We start from the raw sequence: 23,287 nt of genomic DNA, 5'->3' as shown, positions 1-23,287 counted from the left end.
GTCTGTGTGTTAAAATTTATAAAGTAAACTAGAAAAAAATGTCCTTAGTCTGTCAAATCATTTTAAAAAATTTAACATATTGGCTAATTATTTTTCTTTTTGTAGTACTAGTACTTTATGATTTCTCTATAATGAAATGACTTGTGTAAGTTACAAAAAATTGTAAATTGCTTAAATCCGCTCACTAAAAAGTCTCTCAGAGTATAATGAAATAAAATCCAGTGGTTTACTACTCATAGAGATGCATGTAAGAATTATTCAGAAAATTTACCAATGAAGCAGTGAGCATCTTTAAATCCTACTAAAGAATGCATCAGTATTAATATTAATGTCAGATTAGGTAGAATTTGTGGCAGAAATCAGTGCATAGGATAATTTTAAAATAATACGGGGCACCTGGGTAGCTCAGTCAGTTGAGCGTTCCAACTTCGGCTCAGGTCATGCTCTGATGGTTCCTGAATTCAAGCCCTGAATAGGGCTTGCTGCTGCTGTCAGGTCAGAGCCCCCTTCAGATCTTCCGTTCCTCTCTCTCTCTTCCCCTCCCCTGCTCACACACTCTCTCTCTCTCAAGATAAAACAAACATTAAAAAAAAAAAAAGTGCAGATGTTTAAAAAAAAATAAAAATGAGTTAAAGTCAGGAGAAGTGAGACTTTTGGAAGTAGAAAATAGAATTGAGAAAAAGAGGACACAGCAGGCTCCAGAAAAACTGATTAATGAATTTGGAAGCACTTCTTAACATGGAACCATTGGTTGAAGAAAATCCAAATGTACAAGGCGTATCACGACATCCATGAAAAGGACTAAAGTCATTTCTTTAGTGGTGGACTAAGGAAAATGTGCCCAAATCACAAAGTAATGGCTCAGGTGAGTGATTTGCTTGTAGGTAAAGTTTTGGAAAATCAAGTCTTTCAGAGAATAGCAGAGATAGGTAAACAACTAAACTATAAACTAGTTTAGAGAATTCATCAGTCTGCCACTTTAATATACATCTTATTATACAACTATTCGTCTATTCTCAATTACACAAAAACAAATGATGACACTTAGAACTTTTAAAACATAAGATGGTAGAATATCTATAGCAAAGGCAGCATACCTCATTGATCTATTAGTCACCAAGATACCTCATTAAATTCTCTAAAGCAGAAGCAAGTAATTAACATTCTCATAAAATGAAATAAACCAGGACAATGAGTCTTATAGTGTGGACCCCAGTGAGACTTCACATCATCTGGGAACTTGTTAAAAATACAAATTCTAGATCCCTGCCTCAAGCCTATTAAAAACTCTGAGAGTAGCACCTATGTTTTAAAATTTAAAAATCAGTGTTTTAACAAGTTCTCCAAGTGAGCCCTGCTAAAGTCTGAGAACCACCAAACTAGATAAAGTAATGAAAATTTAAACAAAAATCCAAGATTGTTGAAATTAAGAAATAATCATAATTTCAAAAAGGAAACAGATAATGCAAAAACAGATTCCTATGAATGCTACCTGTGAAGCTCTGTGCAGAGGCACAGTGCTAGAACCTTGGGGATATTAGTGAACAAAGGAATAGAAATACAGCCCTCACTGAGTTTTCATTTTAATGGAACTATGTAATACTGCTAAACTTAAATTCATAGCTAATTTTTTAAATTTATTCTGTGAGCAAGACTAATCATTTTATTAAATACTTACAAAATTAAAAAAAAAGGACTAGTAAAAATAAAAGCAATAATAGAAAATGCATTAGAAAATAGGAAAAAAGTGAACAAATCACAAAATAGTAAATTTGGAAAATCCCAGTAAAAATTAGAAATCATAGAGAAGTTATAACATGTAGAAAACATTTGTTAAATATATACATATTTATCACTGTCAGTTTTTAAAATTATGAAGTGGATAATTATAGAAAAAACAAAACTACTTAAAAGTTTAGTGATATTCTACCCATAGCAAAAAAAAAAAAAAATTGTTTCAAGTTATCAAATTAATTACTTCCCCCAAAGGCCTTTAGTTCTAAATGGTGCTGATGAAATTTCTTATCCTTATGAGGAATAGATAGCTCCATATGTAGAACATAGAGAAGAATATGGAAAGTTACCCATTTCATTTTACTAAGCAAACATAACCATCCTACCAAACTCTTAAAGCATGAAAAATTATAGATGTCACTTGTGATTATGCATAATATAATATTATGAAATAGACTTAATAATATATTAAAAGAGTAATTTACCATGACCAGGAAATATCTATTCTTTGAATGTAATTATGATAGTTTGCATTACTTTTCACAAATACCCATTCTCCCTTCACCAGACTGTTGAAGGAGTATGTTCCCCACCTCATTGGCATTGGGCTTGACCATGTGGCTTGCTTTGGCCAATGGAATCTGAATGGTTGTCAGATTTGCCATTTTCAAGCAGAAGCTTTAAAAGCAAGTGAATGATTCATTTCAATCTCTGTGCCTTATCCCTCTACTACGATTATTGTTGCCTGTGCATCCTGGACACAGGAAGAAGACAATGGGGCAGATCTATAATCAGTCTGCAAGCAGTAACAGAGGCAATCTACAGCCTTAATGTAACATGTTTGTCTTACACTGTAAGCCAAAAAGATTTGGGGGTTATTTGTTACTGCAGCAAAAGCTAATACAATAAAGATGGTTCGGTATGGAGAAATGTATTGATATCACATTGTATTAATAGATAAAATAAGAAAAATCTTTACAATTATTTCCATTAGATTTCCAAAAGTCATTTAGTGAAATCCCATACTTATTTGTAAATCTTTTTTCAAAAGTGTGACTTAGAAGGTTAACTCCTTCATATGTTAAGATGTCTCTCTCAAGCCAGTAGCCGTTTTTACCTTATTTAAATATAAAATACTCAGTCATTCTTTTTACATCCAGATAAAATAGGGGATTCTGCTTTCACCAATTTTATGCTGAAATGCCCTACAAATTCTAGACAGTATAAGCATGTGATACATGTGATACATGTGATACACCACTTGCACAATTTTTGCTTTCCATACCCATAACCTTGAGTTCTTCTAGTTTTGCAGCCTTAGTCCCCAAGCATGGAATGCTTCCATCAGGGACAGAAAAAATTATTCCATTGAATTGGAAGATGATACTTCCAACTGGCAATTTGGGACTCCTGTATCATCAAACCAATAGAGAGAGAGAGAGATGCAGCAATTAATCTATATTCCCAACTAGAAATTGATTAGAGACAAAAAAAAAAAAAAAAAAAAAAAAGACCACATTTTGCAACCTAGGGGATTCTCAGGGGCACATCTTATCACTTTCAAGTCCAATAGTAAAAGTTAATGTAAAACTGTAGCAACCAAGGAAAGGCAGAACAATTGAGGATGCACACCCTTCAGGAATGAAGGTTTTGGTCATTCAGGAAAAGAACTCAGAGCAGTCAAGGTTTTGGAAGAGAGTAAGGGAAAAACGGAATGGGTAAAGATGGAATCCATAAATATCATCTACAACCTTGAGACAATTACAGAAACGACTATATTAGTTGTGTATGTTTTCTCTCTTCTTGCTATATGCACATGTTTACTTATATACCATTTTCTCCTTTTCTTTATTTTATATACAAGCTTTTAGAAGCTAACACTATTGTCTTTAGGTAACAAAATACTCAGTGAAACTGTCACCAACTTTAAGGAGCTTTTATTGTAGCCTGTGTTGGACATAATAACTGTTGGGACTTGGGACTATGTACCTCCCAGTTTTTGGGAAAGGGGGATGGCTTCTTTGCTTGCAACATGGATAACTGTATTTTGTTAGTCGGACATATATTTTGTTGCTATAGAGAAATTCAAATGTGTGTAGAAGGTTGCATATGGAAGTGAATGGCCAAAGGAATGAAATGTGCCAGTTATCAATATATTGCTTCTCAGTTCCAAATTCTCTTCCTTTCCTGTTCTATGAAAATGCATTTGGAGCCTTTAATTTTATTTTCTTTGCCAGCTGGCAATAAGCTTTGTCAGGAGAGGGTGCTGGGAGAAACAGTGCAGGAAGAAGGGGTTTTCCTTCTTAGGTAGGACCCAACGGATCCTCATGCTGCCTGTGTGGCTTCTCCTGCTCCCAGCTCTTGCAGTGCAGGCAGCTTTTTCCAGCATCCATCTCCTGCACTGCATGGCAATGAGCAGCATCCATTGGCCAGCCATGCCCCCCAGCAATTGTCATTGGGCAATTTTGTAGGAGAGTGCCTTTAGGAAGATGCCTCCTTATGAAGAGGTTTTGCCAGCATGCTAGAGGGAGGTTTCCAGCAGGTTCTGCCCATGCAGCTCCACAGTGACTTCTCTGCCATTCAGTGAGCCACTGTCATGCCTACTCCAACCAGATCTAGATCTCACCTGTTGGATGCAGGGGAGGAGGGGAGTCTTTCTTAGATGCTCTAATATCAGCTCTATATGTATAATGGTTTCTTCTTAGTTCCCTAGTCCTGCATTTTTTAAGAGTTCTATTTACTTTTTATGAGTCAATACCCCATTACTTGAATACCCACCTCTAGCTGATAATTCTTCATATTAAATTTGTTCAAATTACTATATGGCTTTTCTCTCTTAGTTGTATGCAACCTGAAGAACAGAAAGAAAAATGAACAGAGTCTCAGAGACCTGTAGGACACATGAATATACAAAAATGCACACACCGGCAGCCCTAGAAGGAGAGGACAGAGATAGAAGAATGTGTGGGTTAGAAAATGTGTGAAGATGATAAGTACTTTCCAAATTTGACGACAAACATTAATATACATATCCAAAAAGCTCAATAAACTCCAAAAAGTATTAACCCAAAGAAATTTACATCAAGATACATTATAGTCAAACTGTTGAAAGACAAAGAGAGCATCTTGAATGCAGCAGAAGACAAATGACTCATCACATAACAGTGGGACCACAATAAGATTAAAAGCTGACTTCTCATCAAAAATTGAGGCCAGAAGGCAGCAGGATGACATATTTAAAGAAAAAAAAAAACTGTCGACCAAAAATTCTATATTTAGCAAACTACCCTTCAAAAAACTGAAGGGAGAATAAAGACATTCTCAGAGAAACAAAGACAGAATACAAAAGAAATAATAAGGAAAATCCTTCAGGCTGAATGGAAATGACAACAGATGGTAACTGAATCCACATGAAAAAATAAAGAACACTGGAAAATGTGATTACATGGAAAGACGCAGAGGAAACTTAAATGCATATTACTAAATGGAAGAAGCCAATCGGAAAAGGGTATATACTGTATGATTCCAAGTATATGATATTCTGTAAGAGGCAAAATATGAAGACTAGAAAGATCAGTGGTTGCAGGCAAGGTGGAGATGAATAGGCAGAACACAGAGATTTTTAGGGCAGTGAAAATACTCTGTATAATATTATAATCATGGACTTATGTCATACATTGGTCCAAACCCATAGAATGTGCAACACCAAGAGGGGACCCTAAGGTAAACTATGGGCTTTGGGTGATTATGATGTGTCAGTGTAGGTTCATCCCTGGTAATAAATGTACCGTTCTGGTGGAGGATGTTGGTAATAAGGGAGGCTAGCCTGGTGGGGGGGGGGGGGGGGCATGGGGTATATGGTAAATCTCTGTACTTCCCTCTCAAATTTAATTTGTAAACCTCTAACGTCTATAAAGGATAAAGTCCTAATGTGGGGGGAAAAGGTCATTGCATAACTAAATATAAGGACTGTATAAATACTTACTTTTGTCTTTTAACCGATTTAAAAGACAATTGCATAAAACAATAATTACAAAACTGTTATTGAGCTTATGTAATGATATGATATATGACAATGAGAACATTAAGGGAAAAGAAATATACCTATGTTGCAGCAAAATTTCTATATTTTACTGCCATTAAGTTATTAGTCATCTGAAGTAGGTTGTGATTAATTCTAGTAGGTTGTAATTAATCTAGTAGATTGGTAATTTTAATGCCAAGAGCAGCTACCAAGTAAAAACTGAAAAAGTCTTTAAAAATGAATTACAGTAATAGACTAGGATATATCTATTTAACACAAATGAACACAGTTAAAGAGGAACAGAAGCCAAGATGACTTGAGACATATGGGGAAAAAAACCAAAATAGCAGAAGTCCAACTCTATCAATATTTTCATTACATGTAAATAGATTAAATACTCCAACCAAAAAGCAGAGATTGTCAGGCTGTATTTTTTAAAAAAAATCCAATTATATGCTGCCTACAAGAGACAAGGTTTAAATTAAAAAGACACATATAGACTGAAAGTTAAGAGAATTTAAAAGATATACCACACAAATAGGAACCATAAAAGAACTAGTGAATATACTGATATCAGACAAAATATACTTGAAGACAAAAAAAAAGTGAGATAAAAAGGGATATTTCATAATGATAAAAGGGTCAACTCAACAGGAAAATAAAATAATTATAAATGTATACATACCTAACATATACCCCCAGGTACATAAAGCAATAAATGACAGAATTGAAGCGCAATACAATCGTAAATGGAGACTTCAACACTCCAATCTCAAGAATTGATAGAACAACTAGATAGGAAATCAGCAAGGATATCTTTCATATCCCTGAACACTTAACACCAACAGCCAACTTGACAAACTGACCCCCACAGAATACTCCACCCAACAAAAACGAATGGACATTCTTCCCAAGCGCACATGAAACATTCTCAAAAATAGAGCACATGCTAGGCCATAAAACACATCCCAAGGTACTTAAAAGGCGTGGAATCATATAAAGTATGTTCTCCAATTGTAACAAAAATAAATTAGAAGTCAGCAACAAGAAGGAAAATCTTTTTGCGGTGTTGGGAATGTTCTAAGACTAGACTGTGGTGCTGTTTGAACAACTCTATAACTTGTTAAAAAATCATTGAATTGTGCACTTAAAATGTAAATTTTATGTGAAATTATACCTCAATAAACCTGTTAAAAATGAGTGAAAGAGTCGATATTTGCCACAGCAACAACAGTATAAACTTTCAGAATAACTTTAATGACAAATATTTGTGGCCTAACATGAATAAAAAGTGATGGAGTTTTGAGAAAACAGTAGAAACAAATTAGATAAACAACACTTCTGTATGTCAAAAACACACATTTCAAGGATTCACTTATGTCAAAATTATCTTATAGATTTAATGCCATTCCAGTTAAAATCATAAGGAAATTTGGGTTTGATTTGTTTTCAAAATTATTTTGTTTTTCGAAAAAAATTTTGGTTTGTTTTGTTTGCTTCATTTGACAAAATCATTCTCAAGTTCATCTGAAAGGTTAAATACATGAAAAATGCTTAGAATAGTTTGAAAGGAAGAGAAATGAGTTACACAAGTGATACTGGACATTGAACCATAGTTTTCAGCTATGATAATATAAATATTGTAACACTGATGTAGGAAAAGAGTGTTAATTGAACAAAATATCAAAGAAATATTACCTTTTATATGTTGCAGTGCATATTAAAAGACATCACAACACAAATGGAAATGAATAATTCAATAATATTTGTCGATATAAAGAGTTGAATTAGACCTGGCCATTATACTCCTGGGAATCTCTTTTATGGAAATAATCCTAAAATAGGGCGAGGAGGAAATATTAATTGTAGCTTTATTCATAATTGTTTCAAAATTTGAAAGAACCTAAACCTGAGTAAGGGATGAGTTAAGATAACTTTAGTTAACTTACAACTCACAGATAGGAATATTATGCTGTTATTAAAATGATTATAAATAGCATGTCATTATGAGATACTGCTTGTTAAATTTTATGTTATGTTAGTAAAAGTATATAAATGGTATGATTATAACTACATAAATGTAACAAAAATAACCGCATAAAGTGAATAATAAGAAATACACACACCAATATGTAATCATACACAGATTGTAATTTTGTGTCTGATTGTAGTCTGAGTAGAATTTTTTATTTATTTATTTTTTTAAATTTTTTTTTTCATCGTTTTTTATTTATTTTTGGGACAGAGAGAGACAGAGCATGAACGGGGGAGGGGCAGAGAGAGAGGGAGACACAGAATCGGAAACAGGCTCCAGGCTCCGAGCCATCAGCCCAGAGCCTGATGCGGGGCTCGAACTCACGGACCGCGAGATCGTGACCTGGCTGAAGTCGGACGCTTAACCGACTGCACCATCCAGGCGCCCCTGAGTAGAATTTTTTAGATTCATTTATAATTTGCAATTATGAAAATAAGCAAACATTTTTATTAATTAAAAGTTTTAAATAATTATATCAAAATTTAAAAATTCACAGCTAATTTATTTTTCAAAATTCATAGCACATTTTTTTAAAAAAAGATTTCTATTACTGAGATCTGAGTTGTATAATATTGCAGGTTTGGTGAACATGCCAAGTGCTTATTCTTTTCATGATTTTATGTGTTTCAATTATATCGTCTCTACATGATTAGTATTAAAGAATACTAATAGACATTTAATTGTATTTTAGAGATGTAAAAATTAAATTGGGGTAATAGTAATACTGATATAGGGATTAATTAAACAAAATACTCAGGAAATATAACTCTGTTAGCCTCTGATTTTGGCAATGAAATTTCAAGATTGTGTGTATCAAAATCATGGGGCTCCAGCCCCATAGATTCTGGGTGAGATGCTGTTCTGCCATGTGTTTCTTGAATGCGATGATCATGGTAGTGATTCCAAGGCAGCAATTTTCAAACTTTATCTTGTATCAGAACCACAGAGAGCCTATAATTCCATCACTTACTGTCTATGTGATTTTAGATAAGTTATCTAATTCTCTATGTCTCAGGATCCCCCTGTGGAAAGGAACTGAGGATAATAACACTGCCTTCTTCATAGGGTTATTATGATAATTATGTGAGTGAGTACATGTAATGTGCCTGGTGCTATATATAGTTAGTACTGAATAAATATCTGTTATCATTATGCTAATGGTCTGTTATTATGAAGGAAAGATAACATACACTTATGAAAGTCTGTCATATTAGGAATTCTACTGGGCACATTAAAGCTATAAATGTAATATCATATTTGTCTTTCATATTCACTCAGTAAGTTAGAAGTAGTCATACCCGTTTTAGAGATGGGAAAAGTGAAGGCCAGAAAGGTTGAGCTGGCTGGATGTGACTAAGAAAAAAATTGTGGGGGTGGCTGGGCAGCTCAGTTGGTTAAGGTCATGATCTCTCATCGTTCATGAGTTTGAGCCCTGCGTTGGGCTCTGGGCTGGCAGTGCAGAGCCTGCTTTGGATTCTCTTCTTTCTCCCTCTCTCTGCTTCTCTCTCTCTCTCTGTCTCTGTCTTTCAAAAAAAAATAAATAAATAAATAACACAAGAAAGACCTGTGGTTGCAAATTCCCCAGAGAGAAAATTAAATAACTTGCCAATAAACATTAGGATTAGGATCAAAATATATGTGACTTATTACAAAGACCCTCCCGATGGCTTGCAAATTTTAGTGTGCAAAATTTAAAAGTGCACCTGGGTTTTTCTGGATTCATCTCAGGATATTCTGATGTGGTAGGTCTGTGATGGAGCCCAGGAATCTGCATTCACAACAAGAACCAGCACCCCCCCCCCCCAACCCTTCCTAGGAATGAGGCTGGTGATTTGAGGACCACTATTTGAGAGACTAGCTAGTGTTCTGAGGTATCTATGAAGGATGTAGTAAAGTAATCACAAAAGGCTTCAAAATGGGCTTAAGGTCATGTGCAGTGAGCTAGTATCTGAATTGAAATTAGGATCTAAGTGCCGTGACTCTTAATCCATTGCTCTTTCACACACCAGGACCTCAGACCTGGGTTTTCCCAGCCCAGCATCCAATCAGCTGGGCCCCAGCCAACCTTCTGCAGGGAAGAAGACTTGTCAATTTTTAGGCAGAGGCCAGACCAGCAGAGAAACCGGACGGCTCTGTCTGTGCAAAATTTGCATGAAAGTTCTGGAAAAGAAAAGAGTTGTTAGATATAAACTCTTTTCCCCCTGAAATTTTGTTGTAAGGGGAGGGTTTGTTTTTGCTATAAATTTCAGTGCCCTGGTTAACTTCTCAGTTCTAGTGCTAGTCTCTACTCTCAGTTGGCGTCACAAAACACCAGCTGCGTCTTTCCCTGCTATTTTCTAGCTTAGTGAGCCTGGACAAATTCCTGATCACCTCTGAACTTTCATTTCTTTACCTAGAAAATTGAGAGAGCAAGGTAGAAGTACTTACATCAGAGTCATGAGACTCATTACAGAGTTCAGGTGAAACATCTTTGCTCATTAGTCTGTGGTATTCATTATTTTATTTATTTATTTAATTATTATTTAAGGTGTTGACTTCTTAATCATTATGTACAGTAATGCCTTTGTCTTTTGTTACAGTCTTTATTTTAAAGCCTATTTCACCTGACGTTAGTATTGCTACCTCAGCCTTCTGCTTCCATTCAGTCTTTAGTTAATTATCAGGTCCATTTTTGTAGTCTGGTGCTGCTGTATTACTTGTCCCTGAAGCCCCAGACCTGGAGATAATCATTTCTTGTCCTCAGAAACATACATGACGGGACAACGGATGTGTGGCTTTCACAGACACAGGGCTTCTTCACTGGGGAAGCAAGGACTGGCAAAAGTAGTAGCACATGAAAGCTAATGCTGTCCTGTTTTCTGTTAAGACTGGCATTCGGCACAACATAGTGGACTTTCAGTATATCAGACTTCGTATGAAGAAATTCATGAGGAAATGGAAGTTATAAAATCAAAATAATATTTAATTGTTCTTTTGGAATAATGATGTTTAGCTATTTGGGGTTTTTTTTTAACAAGAGAAAATTAAATTTAATAGGTGTACATACGGGGAACCCACGCAGACATGAAATCCTTGATGTTTAGATATTTGTGAAGAATGCTGCCCATGCTTGTTCACCCTCTTCCTGCTTCCCTCCTTTCCTTTTTTCTTCCTCGCTCTTATTTCTCACTTACTTATTTCCATTCTAGAAATGACAGTTTTATAAAAGGAACTGTAAACATTCTGGGTTTATGGTAGGGCTATGAACTTCTACATGCTTAAATTATCGTCCTGATAATGAGCCAGAGACTCAGGTTAAGAAAGAATATGATTTCTTTAAATAGACATTGGGTCATTCATCATATGAAAAGACAAACATTTACCAGAGCAACACCCAACCAGATAAAATTCTCCTACCTCTCGTACTGGTCTGTAGGGAACAATAGGCCTTTATAATAATTTTCCTTTATAATAATTTCTCCTGTTTCCTTAATACTATACTTTGATATATATGTAACATTTAGGATATATATATATATATATGTATATATATATATATATTATACATATATATATATGACATAGATACAGATATATAGCAATTAGCATAATATATTGCTCCTTTAGAAACTTAAGTAAACTGAAGATTATTTTTAAAAATTCAAACTTCACTGAGACATTTTAATGGTTTGTGATTGTTTCCAAGAAATGAACTTGCATATGATATTCTACAAGAAAAAAATTTATTTTGAGTCTTGTAGCCATTAGTTTTGCAGTGATCTTATTCAGGGAAATTCTTGCTTGCTTTTTTGAACCATATGAAGAATTCAAGTTCCTCATAAGCTTTAGTGCTGTATCATTTATTGTAGCTCCTTCAGCATGGTAATTGTGTGTCATTTATCTTCATGATCTCAGGACTAGCATTCTGTCTGGTGCTACATAGTAGGTGTTCCAAAAGTGTTTTGGTGGGTATCGGTTTTGGTGGGTTTTGGTGGGTATCAAGTGTGGGTATCGGGAGCACAAGGGAGTGAGCCACTGTGTAATTTAAACTAATAAGCATTTTAAAAGAATAAAAAGGTCAAGATTTTAAAAGGCAACTACACTAAAACCTTTGCAGTAAAGATTAAAACACAATTTCATTTGTAGTACAGAAACAAAGTAGAACTTTAAGAGGAAAAAGGACACAGTTTCCAAATTCTAACACTTTTTCATTCATAATCTTTCTATACATCACTTGCCTGCTCTGTGACTTTGGGAAGGGTACTCCTCTATGCCTTAGGTTTTTTATTTGTAAATTGAGGATGACAGTTATGGTACCTGCCTCACAGGATTGTTAGGATTAAATCATTCAGGGGCACCTGGGTGGCTTAGTCAGTTAGTGTCTGTTGATTTCGGCTCAGGTCCTGATCTCACTGCTCATGAGGGTGAGCCCTGTGGCGGGATCTGTGCTGACAAGGCGGAACCTGTTTGGGATTCTCTCTCTTCCTGTGGGATTCCCTCTCTGCCCCTCTCCCACTCTCTCTCTCCTTCAAAAATAAATACACTTAAAAAAAGAAAACTTTAATAAAAAAGTAATATCCCTACTAATCTATATTTATATATTTTCTTTGAAAATGTGGCATTGTTGCTAAGATACATATTTCTCAGCTTGCCTTTAACTATTTGTGTTTATTTCTTAAAATTAAAAAAAATACTAGTTTATCTTTATGGTAGAGAGAAAAAAGGGAGGGAGGAAGGATATAAAGAAGGAAAGGAAGGAAGAACATAAAAAGGAATACTAAGTCGTTTTGTTTTGTTTTGTTTTGTTTTGTTTGGCAGAACAAGATTAAAAATTTTGACTGTGCTCATAAGATCATAGTACAATCATTTTTCTCACTTTCTGACTTCTGTTGGACTATATGACCTGTTAGGGTCTGAAAATGAAGGTAAGTGAAATAAAAAGTATCTCTCGTAATTTTTTTTAATGTTTATTTTTTGAGAGAGAGAGAGAGAGAGAGAGAGAGAGAGAGAGAACACATGCAAGCAAGTGGGGGAGGGGCAGAGAGAGAGGGAGACAGAAGATCCGAAGTGGGCTCTGAGCTGTTAGCACAGAGCCTGATGTGGGGCTCGAACCCATGAACCCAGAGTTCATGACCTGAGCTGAAGTCGGACACCTAACTGACCAAGCAACCCAGGTACCCCTCTCTCATGTAATTCTTAATACTTAGTCTGTTGAATAATAAAAGGTGGTTATTGTAATAGTCTGTACACTAATATAGACCCAGTGCTGATATCAACAAAGGAATTCACTCACCAAGTCATTTGTGTGGAAATTAGCACATATCCTAAGGATTAAAAACAATAAAATGTTGGGGCACCTGAGTGGCTCAGTCAGTTAAGCATCCAGCCATTGGTTTTGGCTCAGGTCATGATCTCACGGTTTTGTGAGTTCAAGCCCACATTGGGCTCCATGCTGACAGGACAGAGCCTGCTTGGGATTCTCTCTCTCCTTCTCTCTCTCTCTCTCTGCCCCTTCACCACTCATGCTGTCTGTCTCTCTCTCAAAATAAATAAACTTTAAAAATATTTTTAAAAAGCCAATAAAATGTTAAATGTTATAATAGTTGGCTCTTTATGTTTCTAGGCATCTGACAGGCATGACTATGTTACAAATTTAATAGATTGTCATTTAAATTTTTCTGTTTCCCAGAAAACAATCTTTTGGGGTGATTGCAAAGGCTACTGAGTTTCTTCATTTCCTCTATGTTCACAAATTACAGAAGAGGTCTGAAAATTATTTTGAAGTCTAATACTCTTAGATAATTATATTAACCTACTACATTTACTTATAATATTTCTTTATGATGTTGTTTTATTCCAAAAGCACCACATGTTTTTCTTTTTTTAACTAAAAGAAGTTCCATTTAAGCACAAAATGTGAAATTCAGATACACTGTAGCTTTGAAAGAATTTGAATACAATTGCAGTATAGTAAAGCTAGAGACCAGAGAAGCTAAGGTGCTTCAAAATATCGTACATTTGGTGTTAGGGACTGGTATTTGCATCCTCCCAAAAAACCATATGCTGAAGCTCTACCCTCCAATGTGAGCATTCAGAGGTGATGCCTTTAGGAGGTAACTAAGTGTTAGATGAGATCATGAGAGTGGAGCCCCCCATGATCGGATCAGTGCCCTCATTAGAACGTAAAGAGACACCAGAACTTCTCTCTGTTCCATAAGAATCCAGGGAGAAGATGGCCATCTGTGAGCCAGGTAGAGAGCCCTCACCAAAAACTAAACCTGATGGAGCCTTGGTCTTAGGACTTTACAGCCTCTTGAGCTGTGAGAAATTAATGGCTGTTGTTAAACCACCCAGTCTATATAGTATTTTGTTGTATAAGATTGAGCTGAATAACACATGTAGATATTCTTTTCAGGTCCTGGAAGCTCAATGTAAAATAAGAAAGTTACTGGCGTTGTAGATAATATCTTAAGGGTATGTTTCTTTACCTATCTGTCCACACAGCTACACCATATAACTTTCAACAAATTTTTTTTTTCTCTAACAGAACTTTAACATAGTGTGGAAACCAATTCAAATTCATAAGTCTTAGTTTAGACTTTTTTTTTAATGGCAAAAACAGACCCTCTATAGGCTTTCAAAGTATAGTATCTTGAGGAAATTATTATAAAGGGAAAAAGATTAGGCTTCAGAAGAAGAAAGGCCTGGGTTTATTTGTTTCTTTTTCCCTTCCCACAAAACCTAGGTGGCAAAAAACATGGATGGAAAATGCCACCTCCAAACGTGCATGGACTGAGCATAACAGTCTTGCAATCCAATGAAGGGGCCCTTCAGGCATCGCAAAAATTGTTGCCAAATGAAATTGGACAGGTCGTGGCAGCAGCATCCCAGAGAGAACCAACCACCCTTGTGCATATGTAACTGAAGAATCCATTTGTAAGCACACAAGCTATCCACCGTTTAAAAATGCTTTTCTTTTTAATTTTTTTAATATTTATTTATTTTTGAGAGAGACAGAGAGAAACAGAGTGAGCGAGGGAGGGGCAAAGAGAGAGGAAGACACAGAATCTGAAGCAGGCTCCAGGCTCTGAGATGTCAAGCACAGACTCTGACCCTGGGCTTGAACCCAGGAGCCGTGAGATCATGACCTGAGCTGAAGTCACTCAACCGACTGAGCCACCAAAGTGCCCCAAACCACTGACAAATTCTTAAAACACCTTATTGCTCATCTTTAGGTTAAATATATTCATGTTTCAGAATCAGCAACATTATCAGCTAAGTGTTAGCTTTTTACTGTTCTGTTTTGTTTAGACGAAAAGGATTTGGAGACACAAAATCAGGGCCCTTCAAATAAAGCCCCACACGATTAAATGCAATCTTGTGTTTGGGTTGAGTTCTTTCCATATCTTGTTCTCAAACTGTTGACAACAGCTCAGAAGACTTACATCCTTTATACCAATAGCATATTGTTCTTAATGCCTTGAGCATTATTAATAAGCTTTTAGAAAGTGTTACTCCCCTTGGAGACTCCTGTTGTCACCACTGTCTTAAAACATGTTTAAGAATCTTGTCTTTCCATGTTACCTCCTTAAACTTTTTCTTCTTCTTTTAGTTTGCTATGAAGTTCATAAGTTTGTAAGGTATTAATCCAATTAACTTAAAAAGATTTTTCCTTTTTGGTCTATATTCCTAAAAGATAGGTGTGAGCTATGCATGAAGCTGAAATCCTCAGTGTTGTGAATTTAGTTCAAAAGTTGAAAAAAAAGAAAAAGAAAAAAACGGTCTGTACAACTTATTCTAGAGTTCAAAACCTTTGCAGAAAACCTGAACATGTTTTGTCACACTGATAAAAATTATTTACTTGAATTCTTTTATTCTGTTCATTTTACAAGTTCTGTTTACTTCCAAATTGAAGATATTTTCCCCCTGATATGTGTAATCCCTGTGATTGTTAGAAATACTCTATCTTGTTATTTTTAAATTGCATTGCTTAGACATGTTTCTCTTCCTTCATTACATTTGTCTTTTTAAAATGTCTTTTTTTGTAAGTGACATTAGATGGGTGTTACAAATTGGATTTCAGTGATCTGTGCCCCTGTACCTGACTGAAACACTGTCTTCTACCTTGATATACTTCTGAAACAGTGTATCAAGTTTAATGCCATGAACAGCCACAAAACTTCAGACAGCTCTTTAGTTTAAATCTTCCTAAATTAGTTGCTTTTTGGAGCTACTTGCTTATCCCTGGCAATCCCAAAGCATCAAAATATCATACTGTAATGCTTTCTTGCACAGGACAGAGATGATTTATGGCATTAGTGTAACAATTCCAAAGGTGTCATCATTTAATAATTACCACACACTCAGGACATTATTGTACCACATGATGTGACTAATGCTCTGTCCTTTCTGTTTAGACCACAACCACAAATCAAAAGGTAACACATTTGGCCTTCAGTTTTCTCAGTCCACTTCAAAGAAATGGTCATCCTTTTCAACTTTAGCAGCTTAATATCTCACTTCAAAGTTTTCAAAATATTCCAGAGCTGAGGTAACATTTCCATTGTTATCTGAGGATAATAGATTTATATTCTTGAATGTTATTTGCTTCTGGACTTAATTTCAATGTTTTCTTCTATGATACCAAGAGCCGGTGTAAATTTGGGACTTAATGCATACGAGTGGTAATTTTTGAAGATAAAACATTCAAATATAGAGACTCAAATCTTCACACTAATTTTAGTTATTTACTGACTGCTTTTTTTTTAACTGAGAAAACTCTATCATCCATCTTTTTTTTTTTTTTTTTTTTTTTACGGCTATGCCCTCAAGTGACGCTGACCTCTATTTATCCTTCAATGTGACTGCCTATACCTCTTCATCCATTTTTCTCTTTGCCTAGAACAACCTTCTTCCATTCCCATGAGTCCGTTGTCTAGCCAACATTTAGGCCCAGATCAAATGGTACTGCCTCCATGAAGTCTTCCTGAATTTTCCACAAAAAATAATGGCTCTTTTTAGTCTGAAATTATATAGTACTTTATATAGACTTTCAATATCACATGCTTATTAATTAGCAACACTTTTTAAATGCACACCATTTAATTCTCCAAGGCCCAAGGATCTCATCTAATCTATCCAGGAGAACCAAATTATCAGTCATTGGTTTGTTGAATAAATGAACTATGCAGATAGCAAAACAATGTGAATTTTGTAGGTAAAAGAAAAAAATTACCTGAATTTGTTCATTAAAAAAAAATGAAACCATGTTTTACAAATATGCTATGTAATATTATTAAAATACCAATTAATAAGTCTAAGTAAAATTATATAAATTTTAAAGTATTTCCTAGAGTGAGAGCTGGGAGTTGAGAAGAAAAATAAAAGCCATGGAAACCCTTGTCATCAAGGCAAAATTATATTGAGCATCAGCTGTTGCAGGAGCTGTTAAGAATGTGGTAAGATACTACTAAGGGTTTTTCACTGTGGTTTACCAAAATAAAATAAAATAAAAATTTTAACTACCCTTGTTGCTTTTGGTCAAACATTTTAAAAATATTTTTTAAAGGTGCATTTTGAGAAAATATATAATCTACTTGGTGACTTAAATTTTTTTTAACATTTTTATTTATCTTTGAGAGACAGAGACAGCACGAGCGAGGGGCAGAGAGAGAGGGAGACACAGAATCCAAAGCAGGATCCAGGCTCTGAGTTGTCAGCACAGGACCTGAGCTGAAGTCGGATGCTTAACCGACTGAGCCAACCAGGCACCCCTCTACTTGGTGACTCTAAACAGAATGCTTGGGCCTCCTACCCCAGGAATGGAGAGGGCATGAGCACATCAATTGCCCATAGTCTCAGGCAAATTTCTCTGCCTAGTACTCTGTCTTTAAAAGGATCAAAAGATGGGGCACCTGGGTGGCTCAGTCGGTTGAGCGCCCGACTTTGGCTCAGGTCATGATCTCACAGTTTGTGAGTTCAAGCCCCGCATCAGGTTCTGTGCTGACCTCTTGCTCAAAGCCTGGAGCCTGCTTCAGATTCTGTGTCTCATTCTCTCTCTGCCCCTCCCCTGTTCACACTTTGTCTCACTCTGTTTCTCAAAAATAAATCAATGTAAAAAAAAAAAAAGGATCAAAAGAATATGTCATAAGTATGTCATAGATGTGCATCATTATTGTCACTGACATCAGCCAACAGCTCTTCTCTTATCTTTTCTTCTCCACCTAATAAACTCCTTCCCGTTTCTTCATCCTTCAAAGCCCAAACCAATGCCACCTGCTTTGGAATGCTTTCCCAAGCTAAATGAATTACTTTCTCCTTTTGTGATTTCAAAGCACTTGGACTTATATTTGTTATGGAACGTTCCACAATATTTATGCCTCCTCATCTTTTCTAACTGCCTGGACTCAAGGGACTATGTCTGATTTTCTGTGCAAGTCCAACCACGAGAAGTTTCTGGCACTTGTGAAGATATCGGACAAGCAAAGAAATTCCCCTTTCATTATGACCAGAGCACTTCGTCTTAGGATAGACATCGTGTTTTATCATTTTTAAAGTTGCTCTCACTTTCATTTCTACAGAACCTACAAATAAGAGGCACAAAAGATCACATGATCAAGGACATGGTGAATAAAGCCTTTTCCCCTTGCCTCCTGAAAATTATTAGCCCAAGTAACTTGGGAGAAGTGAGAAGTGAGTCAGACACACCCTGATTCCCACTGGAGGTTTTTCATCGGATTAGGCAGTAAGAGCGGCCACTGTCCTCAGGTACCACCTATTACGAGGCAGTCCTTGCTGTGTCCGAATTCCATCCTTCCATGGTCTATTTCTTATCTTATCTAGCTTGCAGCAGGCCCGTTATCACCTACCATATTGATAGGTTCTAACATGTACACTAAATAATTTTGCTTTTTGGCCTTAGGTGTTTTCAGCTTCTCAACTCTCTACTCTAATGGATGACTAACTTCTTATTCCTCTACATCTTAAGCAAGCCACTGCATGCCCTTTCGGTATTCTCACAGCGCAATTCTTACACTTTACTGCACTCATTGGCTTTTCTTGCAAACTTTCTTTAAGCTTCGCTTGGTCACTTTATATTGCTGAAGCAGAATGTTTCCACCTTGCCTGGTATCTACAACCCACCACTATACTGTTTGCTTCAAGAGAAAAATACTTTTTATAAAATTCCTAGCAAGTATTCTGATAAGAATAACAAACACAAAATAAAACTGATGATGGCTGAATTTTAACTGGAGAGCACAGTTAAAGAATGATGGCATATTGGTGAAAACAGCTATTAGTGACCCAGGGAAAATTGAATCTCAGTACAAATAATAAACAAAATATAACTGATGGCAGCTGAAACTGCACAAGGCAGAATCTGTTGCAGACTATACATCAACAGAAAAATCAAAGTTGGGTGATATTTAGTTCATAGAAAATGGAATTTCATAGAAATAGTGGCCAAAAGAGCAAATTTACAACGGTGAAGCTATAACTGAGAAAACTTAATATGGACAAAACTATTCTGGGAATCAAATATTCATGTAATTTATATAGGAAAGTGATAGTAACAGACCATTTCAGAAAAATAAAAAGCAAAGTGACAAAAAATGAACATGCTTCAACCGCATTGTGTAGAGAATGGAGCTATTGGTTAAATTTAATGAAATTTGCTATGGAATATTTTTTTCCTTACTGTCAGCATACTTATACTTTCTTGAAACACTTGTAATTATAAAAATACAGGGTCAGAACATCCCCAGTGTCAAAGTGCCCCATGTGCATCTTGTGACTGATGCCCCCCCCACCCCTTAAAATCACAGATGCTCCTCTTAGACATCTGTATGTAAACAGGGCCAGACGTCACTATGTTAAAATGTATTTATGGGTTTGCATTTCTTCTTTAGGAAATGAAGAGAGGAGAGAGGTTTTTGTTTTGTTTACAGATACTGGCATTTAAGGATTTTGGGGGTAGCACCATTTAAAGGAATAGTTAATATATTTTAAAGGATGAGGTGGCAAGGAGAAAACAACGGGGAACACTAGATTTGCTTTGCTGAATGAGCATTATTAACTTCCAAGCATTAGTCCTGAGCAGTCACTCCTAATCATCTGTACTGTGAATGCTTAGCAGGGTGGGTATCTCCCTGGGGACTCCTGCTGTTTGCTTTGGTACTTCCAGTGAATGTAGATAAAAACAAAGAGAAGGAAGTTCCAGCTTGTGGAGAGGGTAGCAAACAGGTACAGACTACCTGTGGTAGCAAGGCAGGTAAAACATTACCTAGCTCACCAGGGCCTAATGACTTCTGTAATGTTCTGTAAGGCGATTAGCACACCCCTATGGCAATTATTTGTTAATAAAATGCTGGAAAGAAGAGCTCTGAAACTTTCCTTGAATATTTCTGTCATAGAGATATCAAACATTTAACAGATGTAGTATAGTCCCAGAGGCAAGTTATCAATTTAATTTCATTTGTGATCCAACCCAACTTTGGTATTGTGGTGTCCCCGGTCTGCACAGAGCTGCTCTCTGCCACCAGGCACTAAATAATTGAGTAAGAATTAGCTTCTTGGCTTGTGGGATTTATCAGAAAGTCCAGATATGAATGACTGGATTAAAGTGAATGCAATCAATGTGTAACGTTGTCTATTTACTGTATTTATAAGGCCTCAGCATAAATTACAGAATTTACATGTTGCTCAGCATAAATTACAGAATTTACATGTTATATTTATGCAAGGGAGATTTTTCAGCCCACATTTCAGAAAGACTTATTCGATTATAGATGTATAGATATACACATACACAATCCATTTAATGATGAGTTGTTACCTAACTGCAGTAGGATTGCTTACACGCACAAAACTCAGAGTAAGAATAAGAAATACACTTGAGTTTTATTTTGGGGCAGAATTATTCTAGTGATTTATTAAGCTAAATAATTGAGTTTTCCTGTAGGTCTGCCTTATCATTTTTTTTTAATGACCAATAACCATTACTCTCCTAAAAGAAATAAAAAATATAATAGTTTAGGAGACAACAAATATGAGACTGTCTCTTTGGGAAGATTACTCATTCTGATTTAATCGACTGCAAATAGCACAGAGGCCAAGTTTATTTAGCATTTGGTCTAAAAAATGTAAACCTCAGTGCTACTTTCCATTTACATTCCTGTTAAAAGTGTAAAATGGTTGAATACTTTGAGGAGAAGTTTGGCAATATTAAACACGAGTTGTAAATATAGGTAAATGTCACGACATGAAGAGCTTATGCAAATTAATAAGAAAAAAAATCTCTGGAAACCTTCCCTAAGCCCCCTGCCTGGGCTAAATTTTCCAAATAGATAAATTATGTATAATTAAAGGAGAGTTTGTGCTTAATTATGGGAATGGATTTAAAGAAATTTTAAGGATTTAATAATTTTATATAATAATTAGGCATGAAGTAAAGGCAAAAGGGCATTAAATGAGGAAAAAGTGAATAGAAAGCTTCAGCATGTAGAGGTGACATCTCAATTGGAAGAAAGGTTAAAAAAAAACCTGCACCAGTAAGGAAATGATAATTACACAAATAATTCATCAGGAATTTAAATTGTAATTTATTTACATTATTTGACTTTCAAACTTTAATATATAGTATAAATTATACTGTACTGTATTTATTTGGGTTGTGATGAAATGGCAACAGAGTGAATGATTAGCTAAACTTTCAGACAAATATTAACTTTCCTTTTAGTTAACAGGTTAAGACACAGATAAAACAAATAAAGAGACTGATGCTTGTTTGTGTAATAAAATTGCTATTCACAAAGGGAAAAGAGAGAGAGAGAGAGACAGAAAGAGAGAGAGACAGAAACCAAGAAACAGATTCTTGACTATAGAGAACAAAGTGATGGTTACCAGAGGGAAAGGGGGTGGGGGGGTGGATGAAATAGGTGATGGGGATTAAAGAGTGCATTTGTGATGAGCACCAGGTGATGTATCAAAGTGTTGAATCACTATTTTGTACACCTGAAACTAATATAACACTATCTTTGAATTATACTGGAATTAAAATAAAAACTTAATAAAAAATGAAAATTGAAGAAAAATTGCTGTCCAAAGAAGAAGTCAGCACGTGGCTATTTCTCTCTCTTTTTCTAAGTTTACTTATTTGTTTTTGAGAGAGAGAGAGCACAGGCAGGGGAGGGGCAGAGAGAGAGAGAGGAAGACAGAATCCAAAGCAGACTCCAGGCTCTGAGCTGTCAGCACAGAGCCCAACATGGGGCTTGAACTCACCAACCATGAGGTCACGAGTGAGCTGAAGTCAGACGCTGAGCCACCCAGGCGCCCCCAGCACGTGGTTCTTGCTAAGCACGAGTTTAGAGTAATGAATATTCTGTCTCAGTGTCTCTTTTGAAGCTAGGCCCCCCCGTTGGCACTGTGTATCAGCAAAGGGATCTGTGAAAGAGCTGACACAGGAAGTCACAGTCCCTAAAATCCCAGCTACTGGTTCTCAAGTGCATGCTGGATCATTCGGGGATTTGACTTTTCTGTCAGTTGGATGGTAATGCCACTGATGCTTGAAAAATGAACAGATAATTTAAATTTTATAATTTGTTACCAATTTTACCCCCATATAAAGCCTTACTAATGATCTTGTTGCCCTTCACTTTTCTTGACCAGAGTATTATAACTGAGAAGGTGGAGGGGCTATCCTTCAAACACTTGTAGGAATCAGTCCTCGCCATTAGGTAACAACTCATCACCAGATGGATGGCTCTTCTGTTCACTTTTGTCCTTACCTAGTTTGTTTCCAAAACTTGGGCTGAAACTCTCTTCACGATGCAAATCTTTTGTGCTTACTTTGGGGGAAAGCTCCTGACAGGGGTTCCTTTACAGGTGTTTCCCAGGGGGCAGTTGTGGGAAAATAACCCCTAGCCCCCTTCTTTTTTTCTGCCAACGCATCAGTGAGGCAGCTGTCCCCTCACATATCCTGAGTTCTCTGTCAGCAGCAAGGGTTGTACGGTGATGGTTGGCAAAAAACATTGTGCTGGGTTTTATTCAGGGTTTGTTTTGGATTTTTCTCTGAAGCTCTGACTGCTTGACGTGTAAAGAGACACGGCTCTCAAGGGAGGAAATAGAAATATTATCTTCTGCCCCTATGGCGGTAAAGGATGTGCTCCCATGACTCGCCTCTTTTACATCCCTCACGATGCTCAAGCCGCCAGACATCCTGAGAGTTGGGGCCATTGTGTAGCACCTGGCTGCAAGAGCTTCCCTCCCTGAGGAGGAATGCTTTGGTAGAGATTCTGGCTCCCGTGGATTGGCAGGAATTCCCAGGGTGGAGTCTTGTAACTCCATCTGTACACACTTGGAGGTTTTGGGCATTTAGCGGATACATCAGGAGAAGACATCTGCTTCTCTCTGAAGAGTTGAGATTCCATGCTGATGAATTTTATGCATTAGAGGAGGACAAGTAGAATTAGCTTCATTTTTGGTTCGTTCGGCAATTATAATTCACGTGACATTCT

General features: G+C 36.3%; 1 protein-coding gene across 7 annotated transcripts in view; it reads right to left on the bottom strand.

The window, feature by feature from the left end:
- The window catches only part of LOC145715376 (uncharacterized), a 282,156-nt gene that overhangs the window by 152,252 nt on the left and 106,617 nt on the right, over positions 1-23,287 (bottom strand). The window lies entirely within an intron of this gene.

Source organism: Panthera onca, chromosome A1, assembly GCF_046562875.1.
Source record: "Panthera onca isolate mPanOnc1 chromosome A1, mPanOnc1 haplotype 2, whole genome shotgun sequence".
In the NCBI taxonomy this organism is placed as follows: domain Eukaryota; kingdom Metazoa; phylum Chordata; class Mammalia; order Carnivora; family Felidae; genus Panthera; species Panthera onca.
This window is presented reverse-complemented; position numbering and strand designations above follow the sequence as displayed.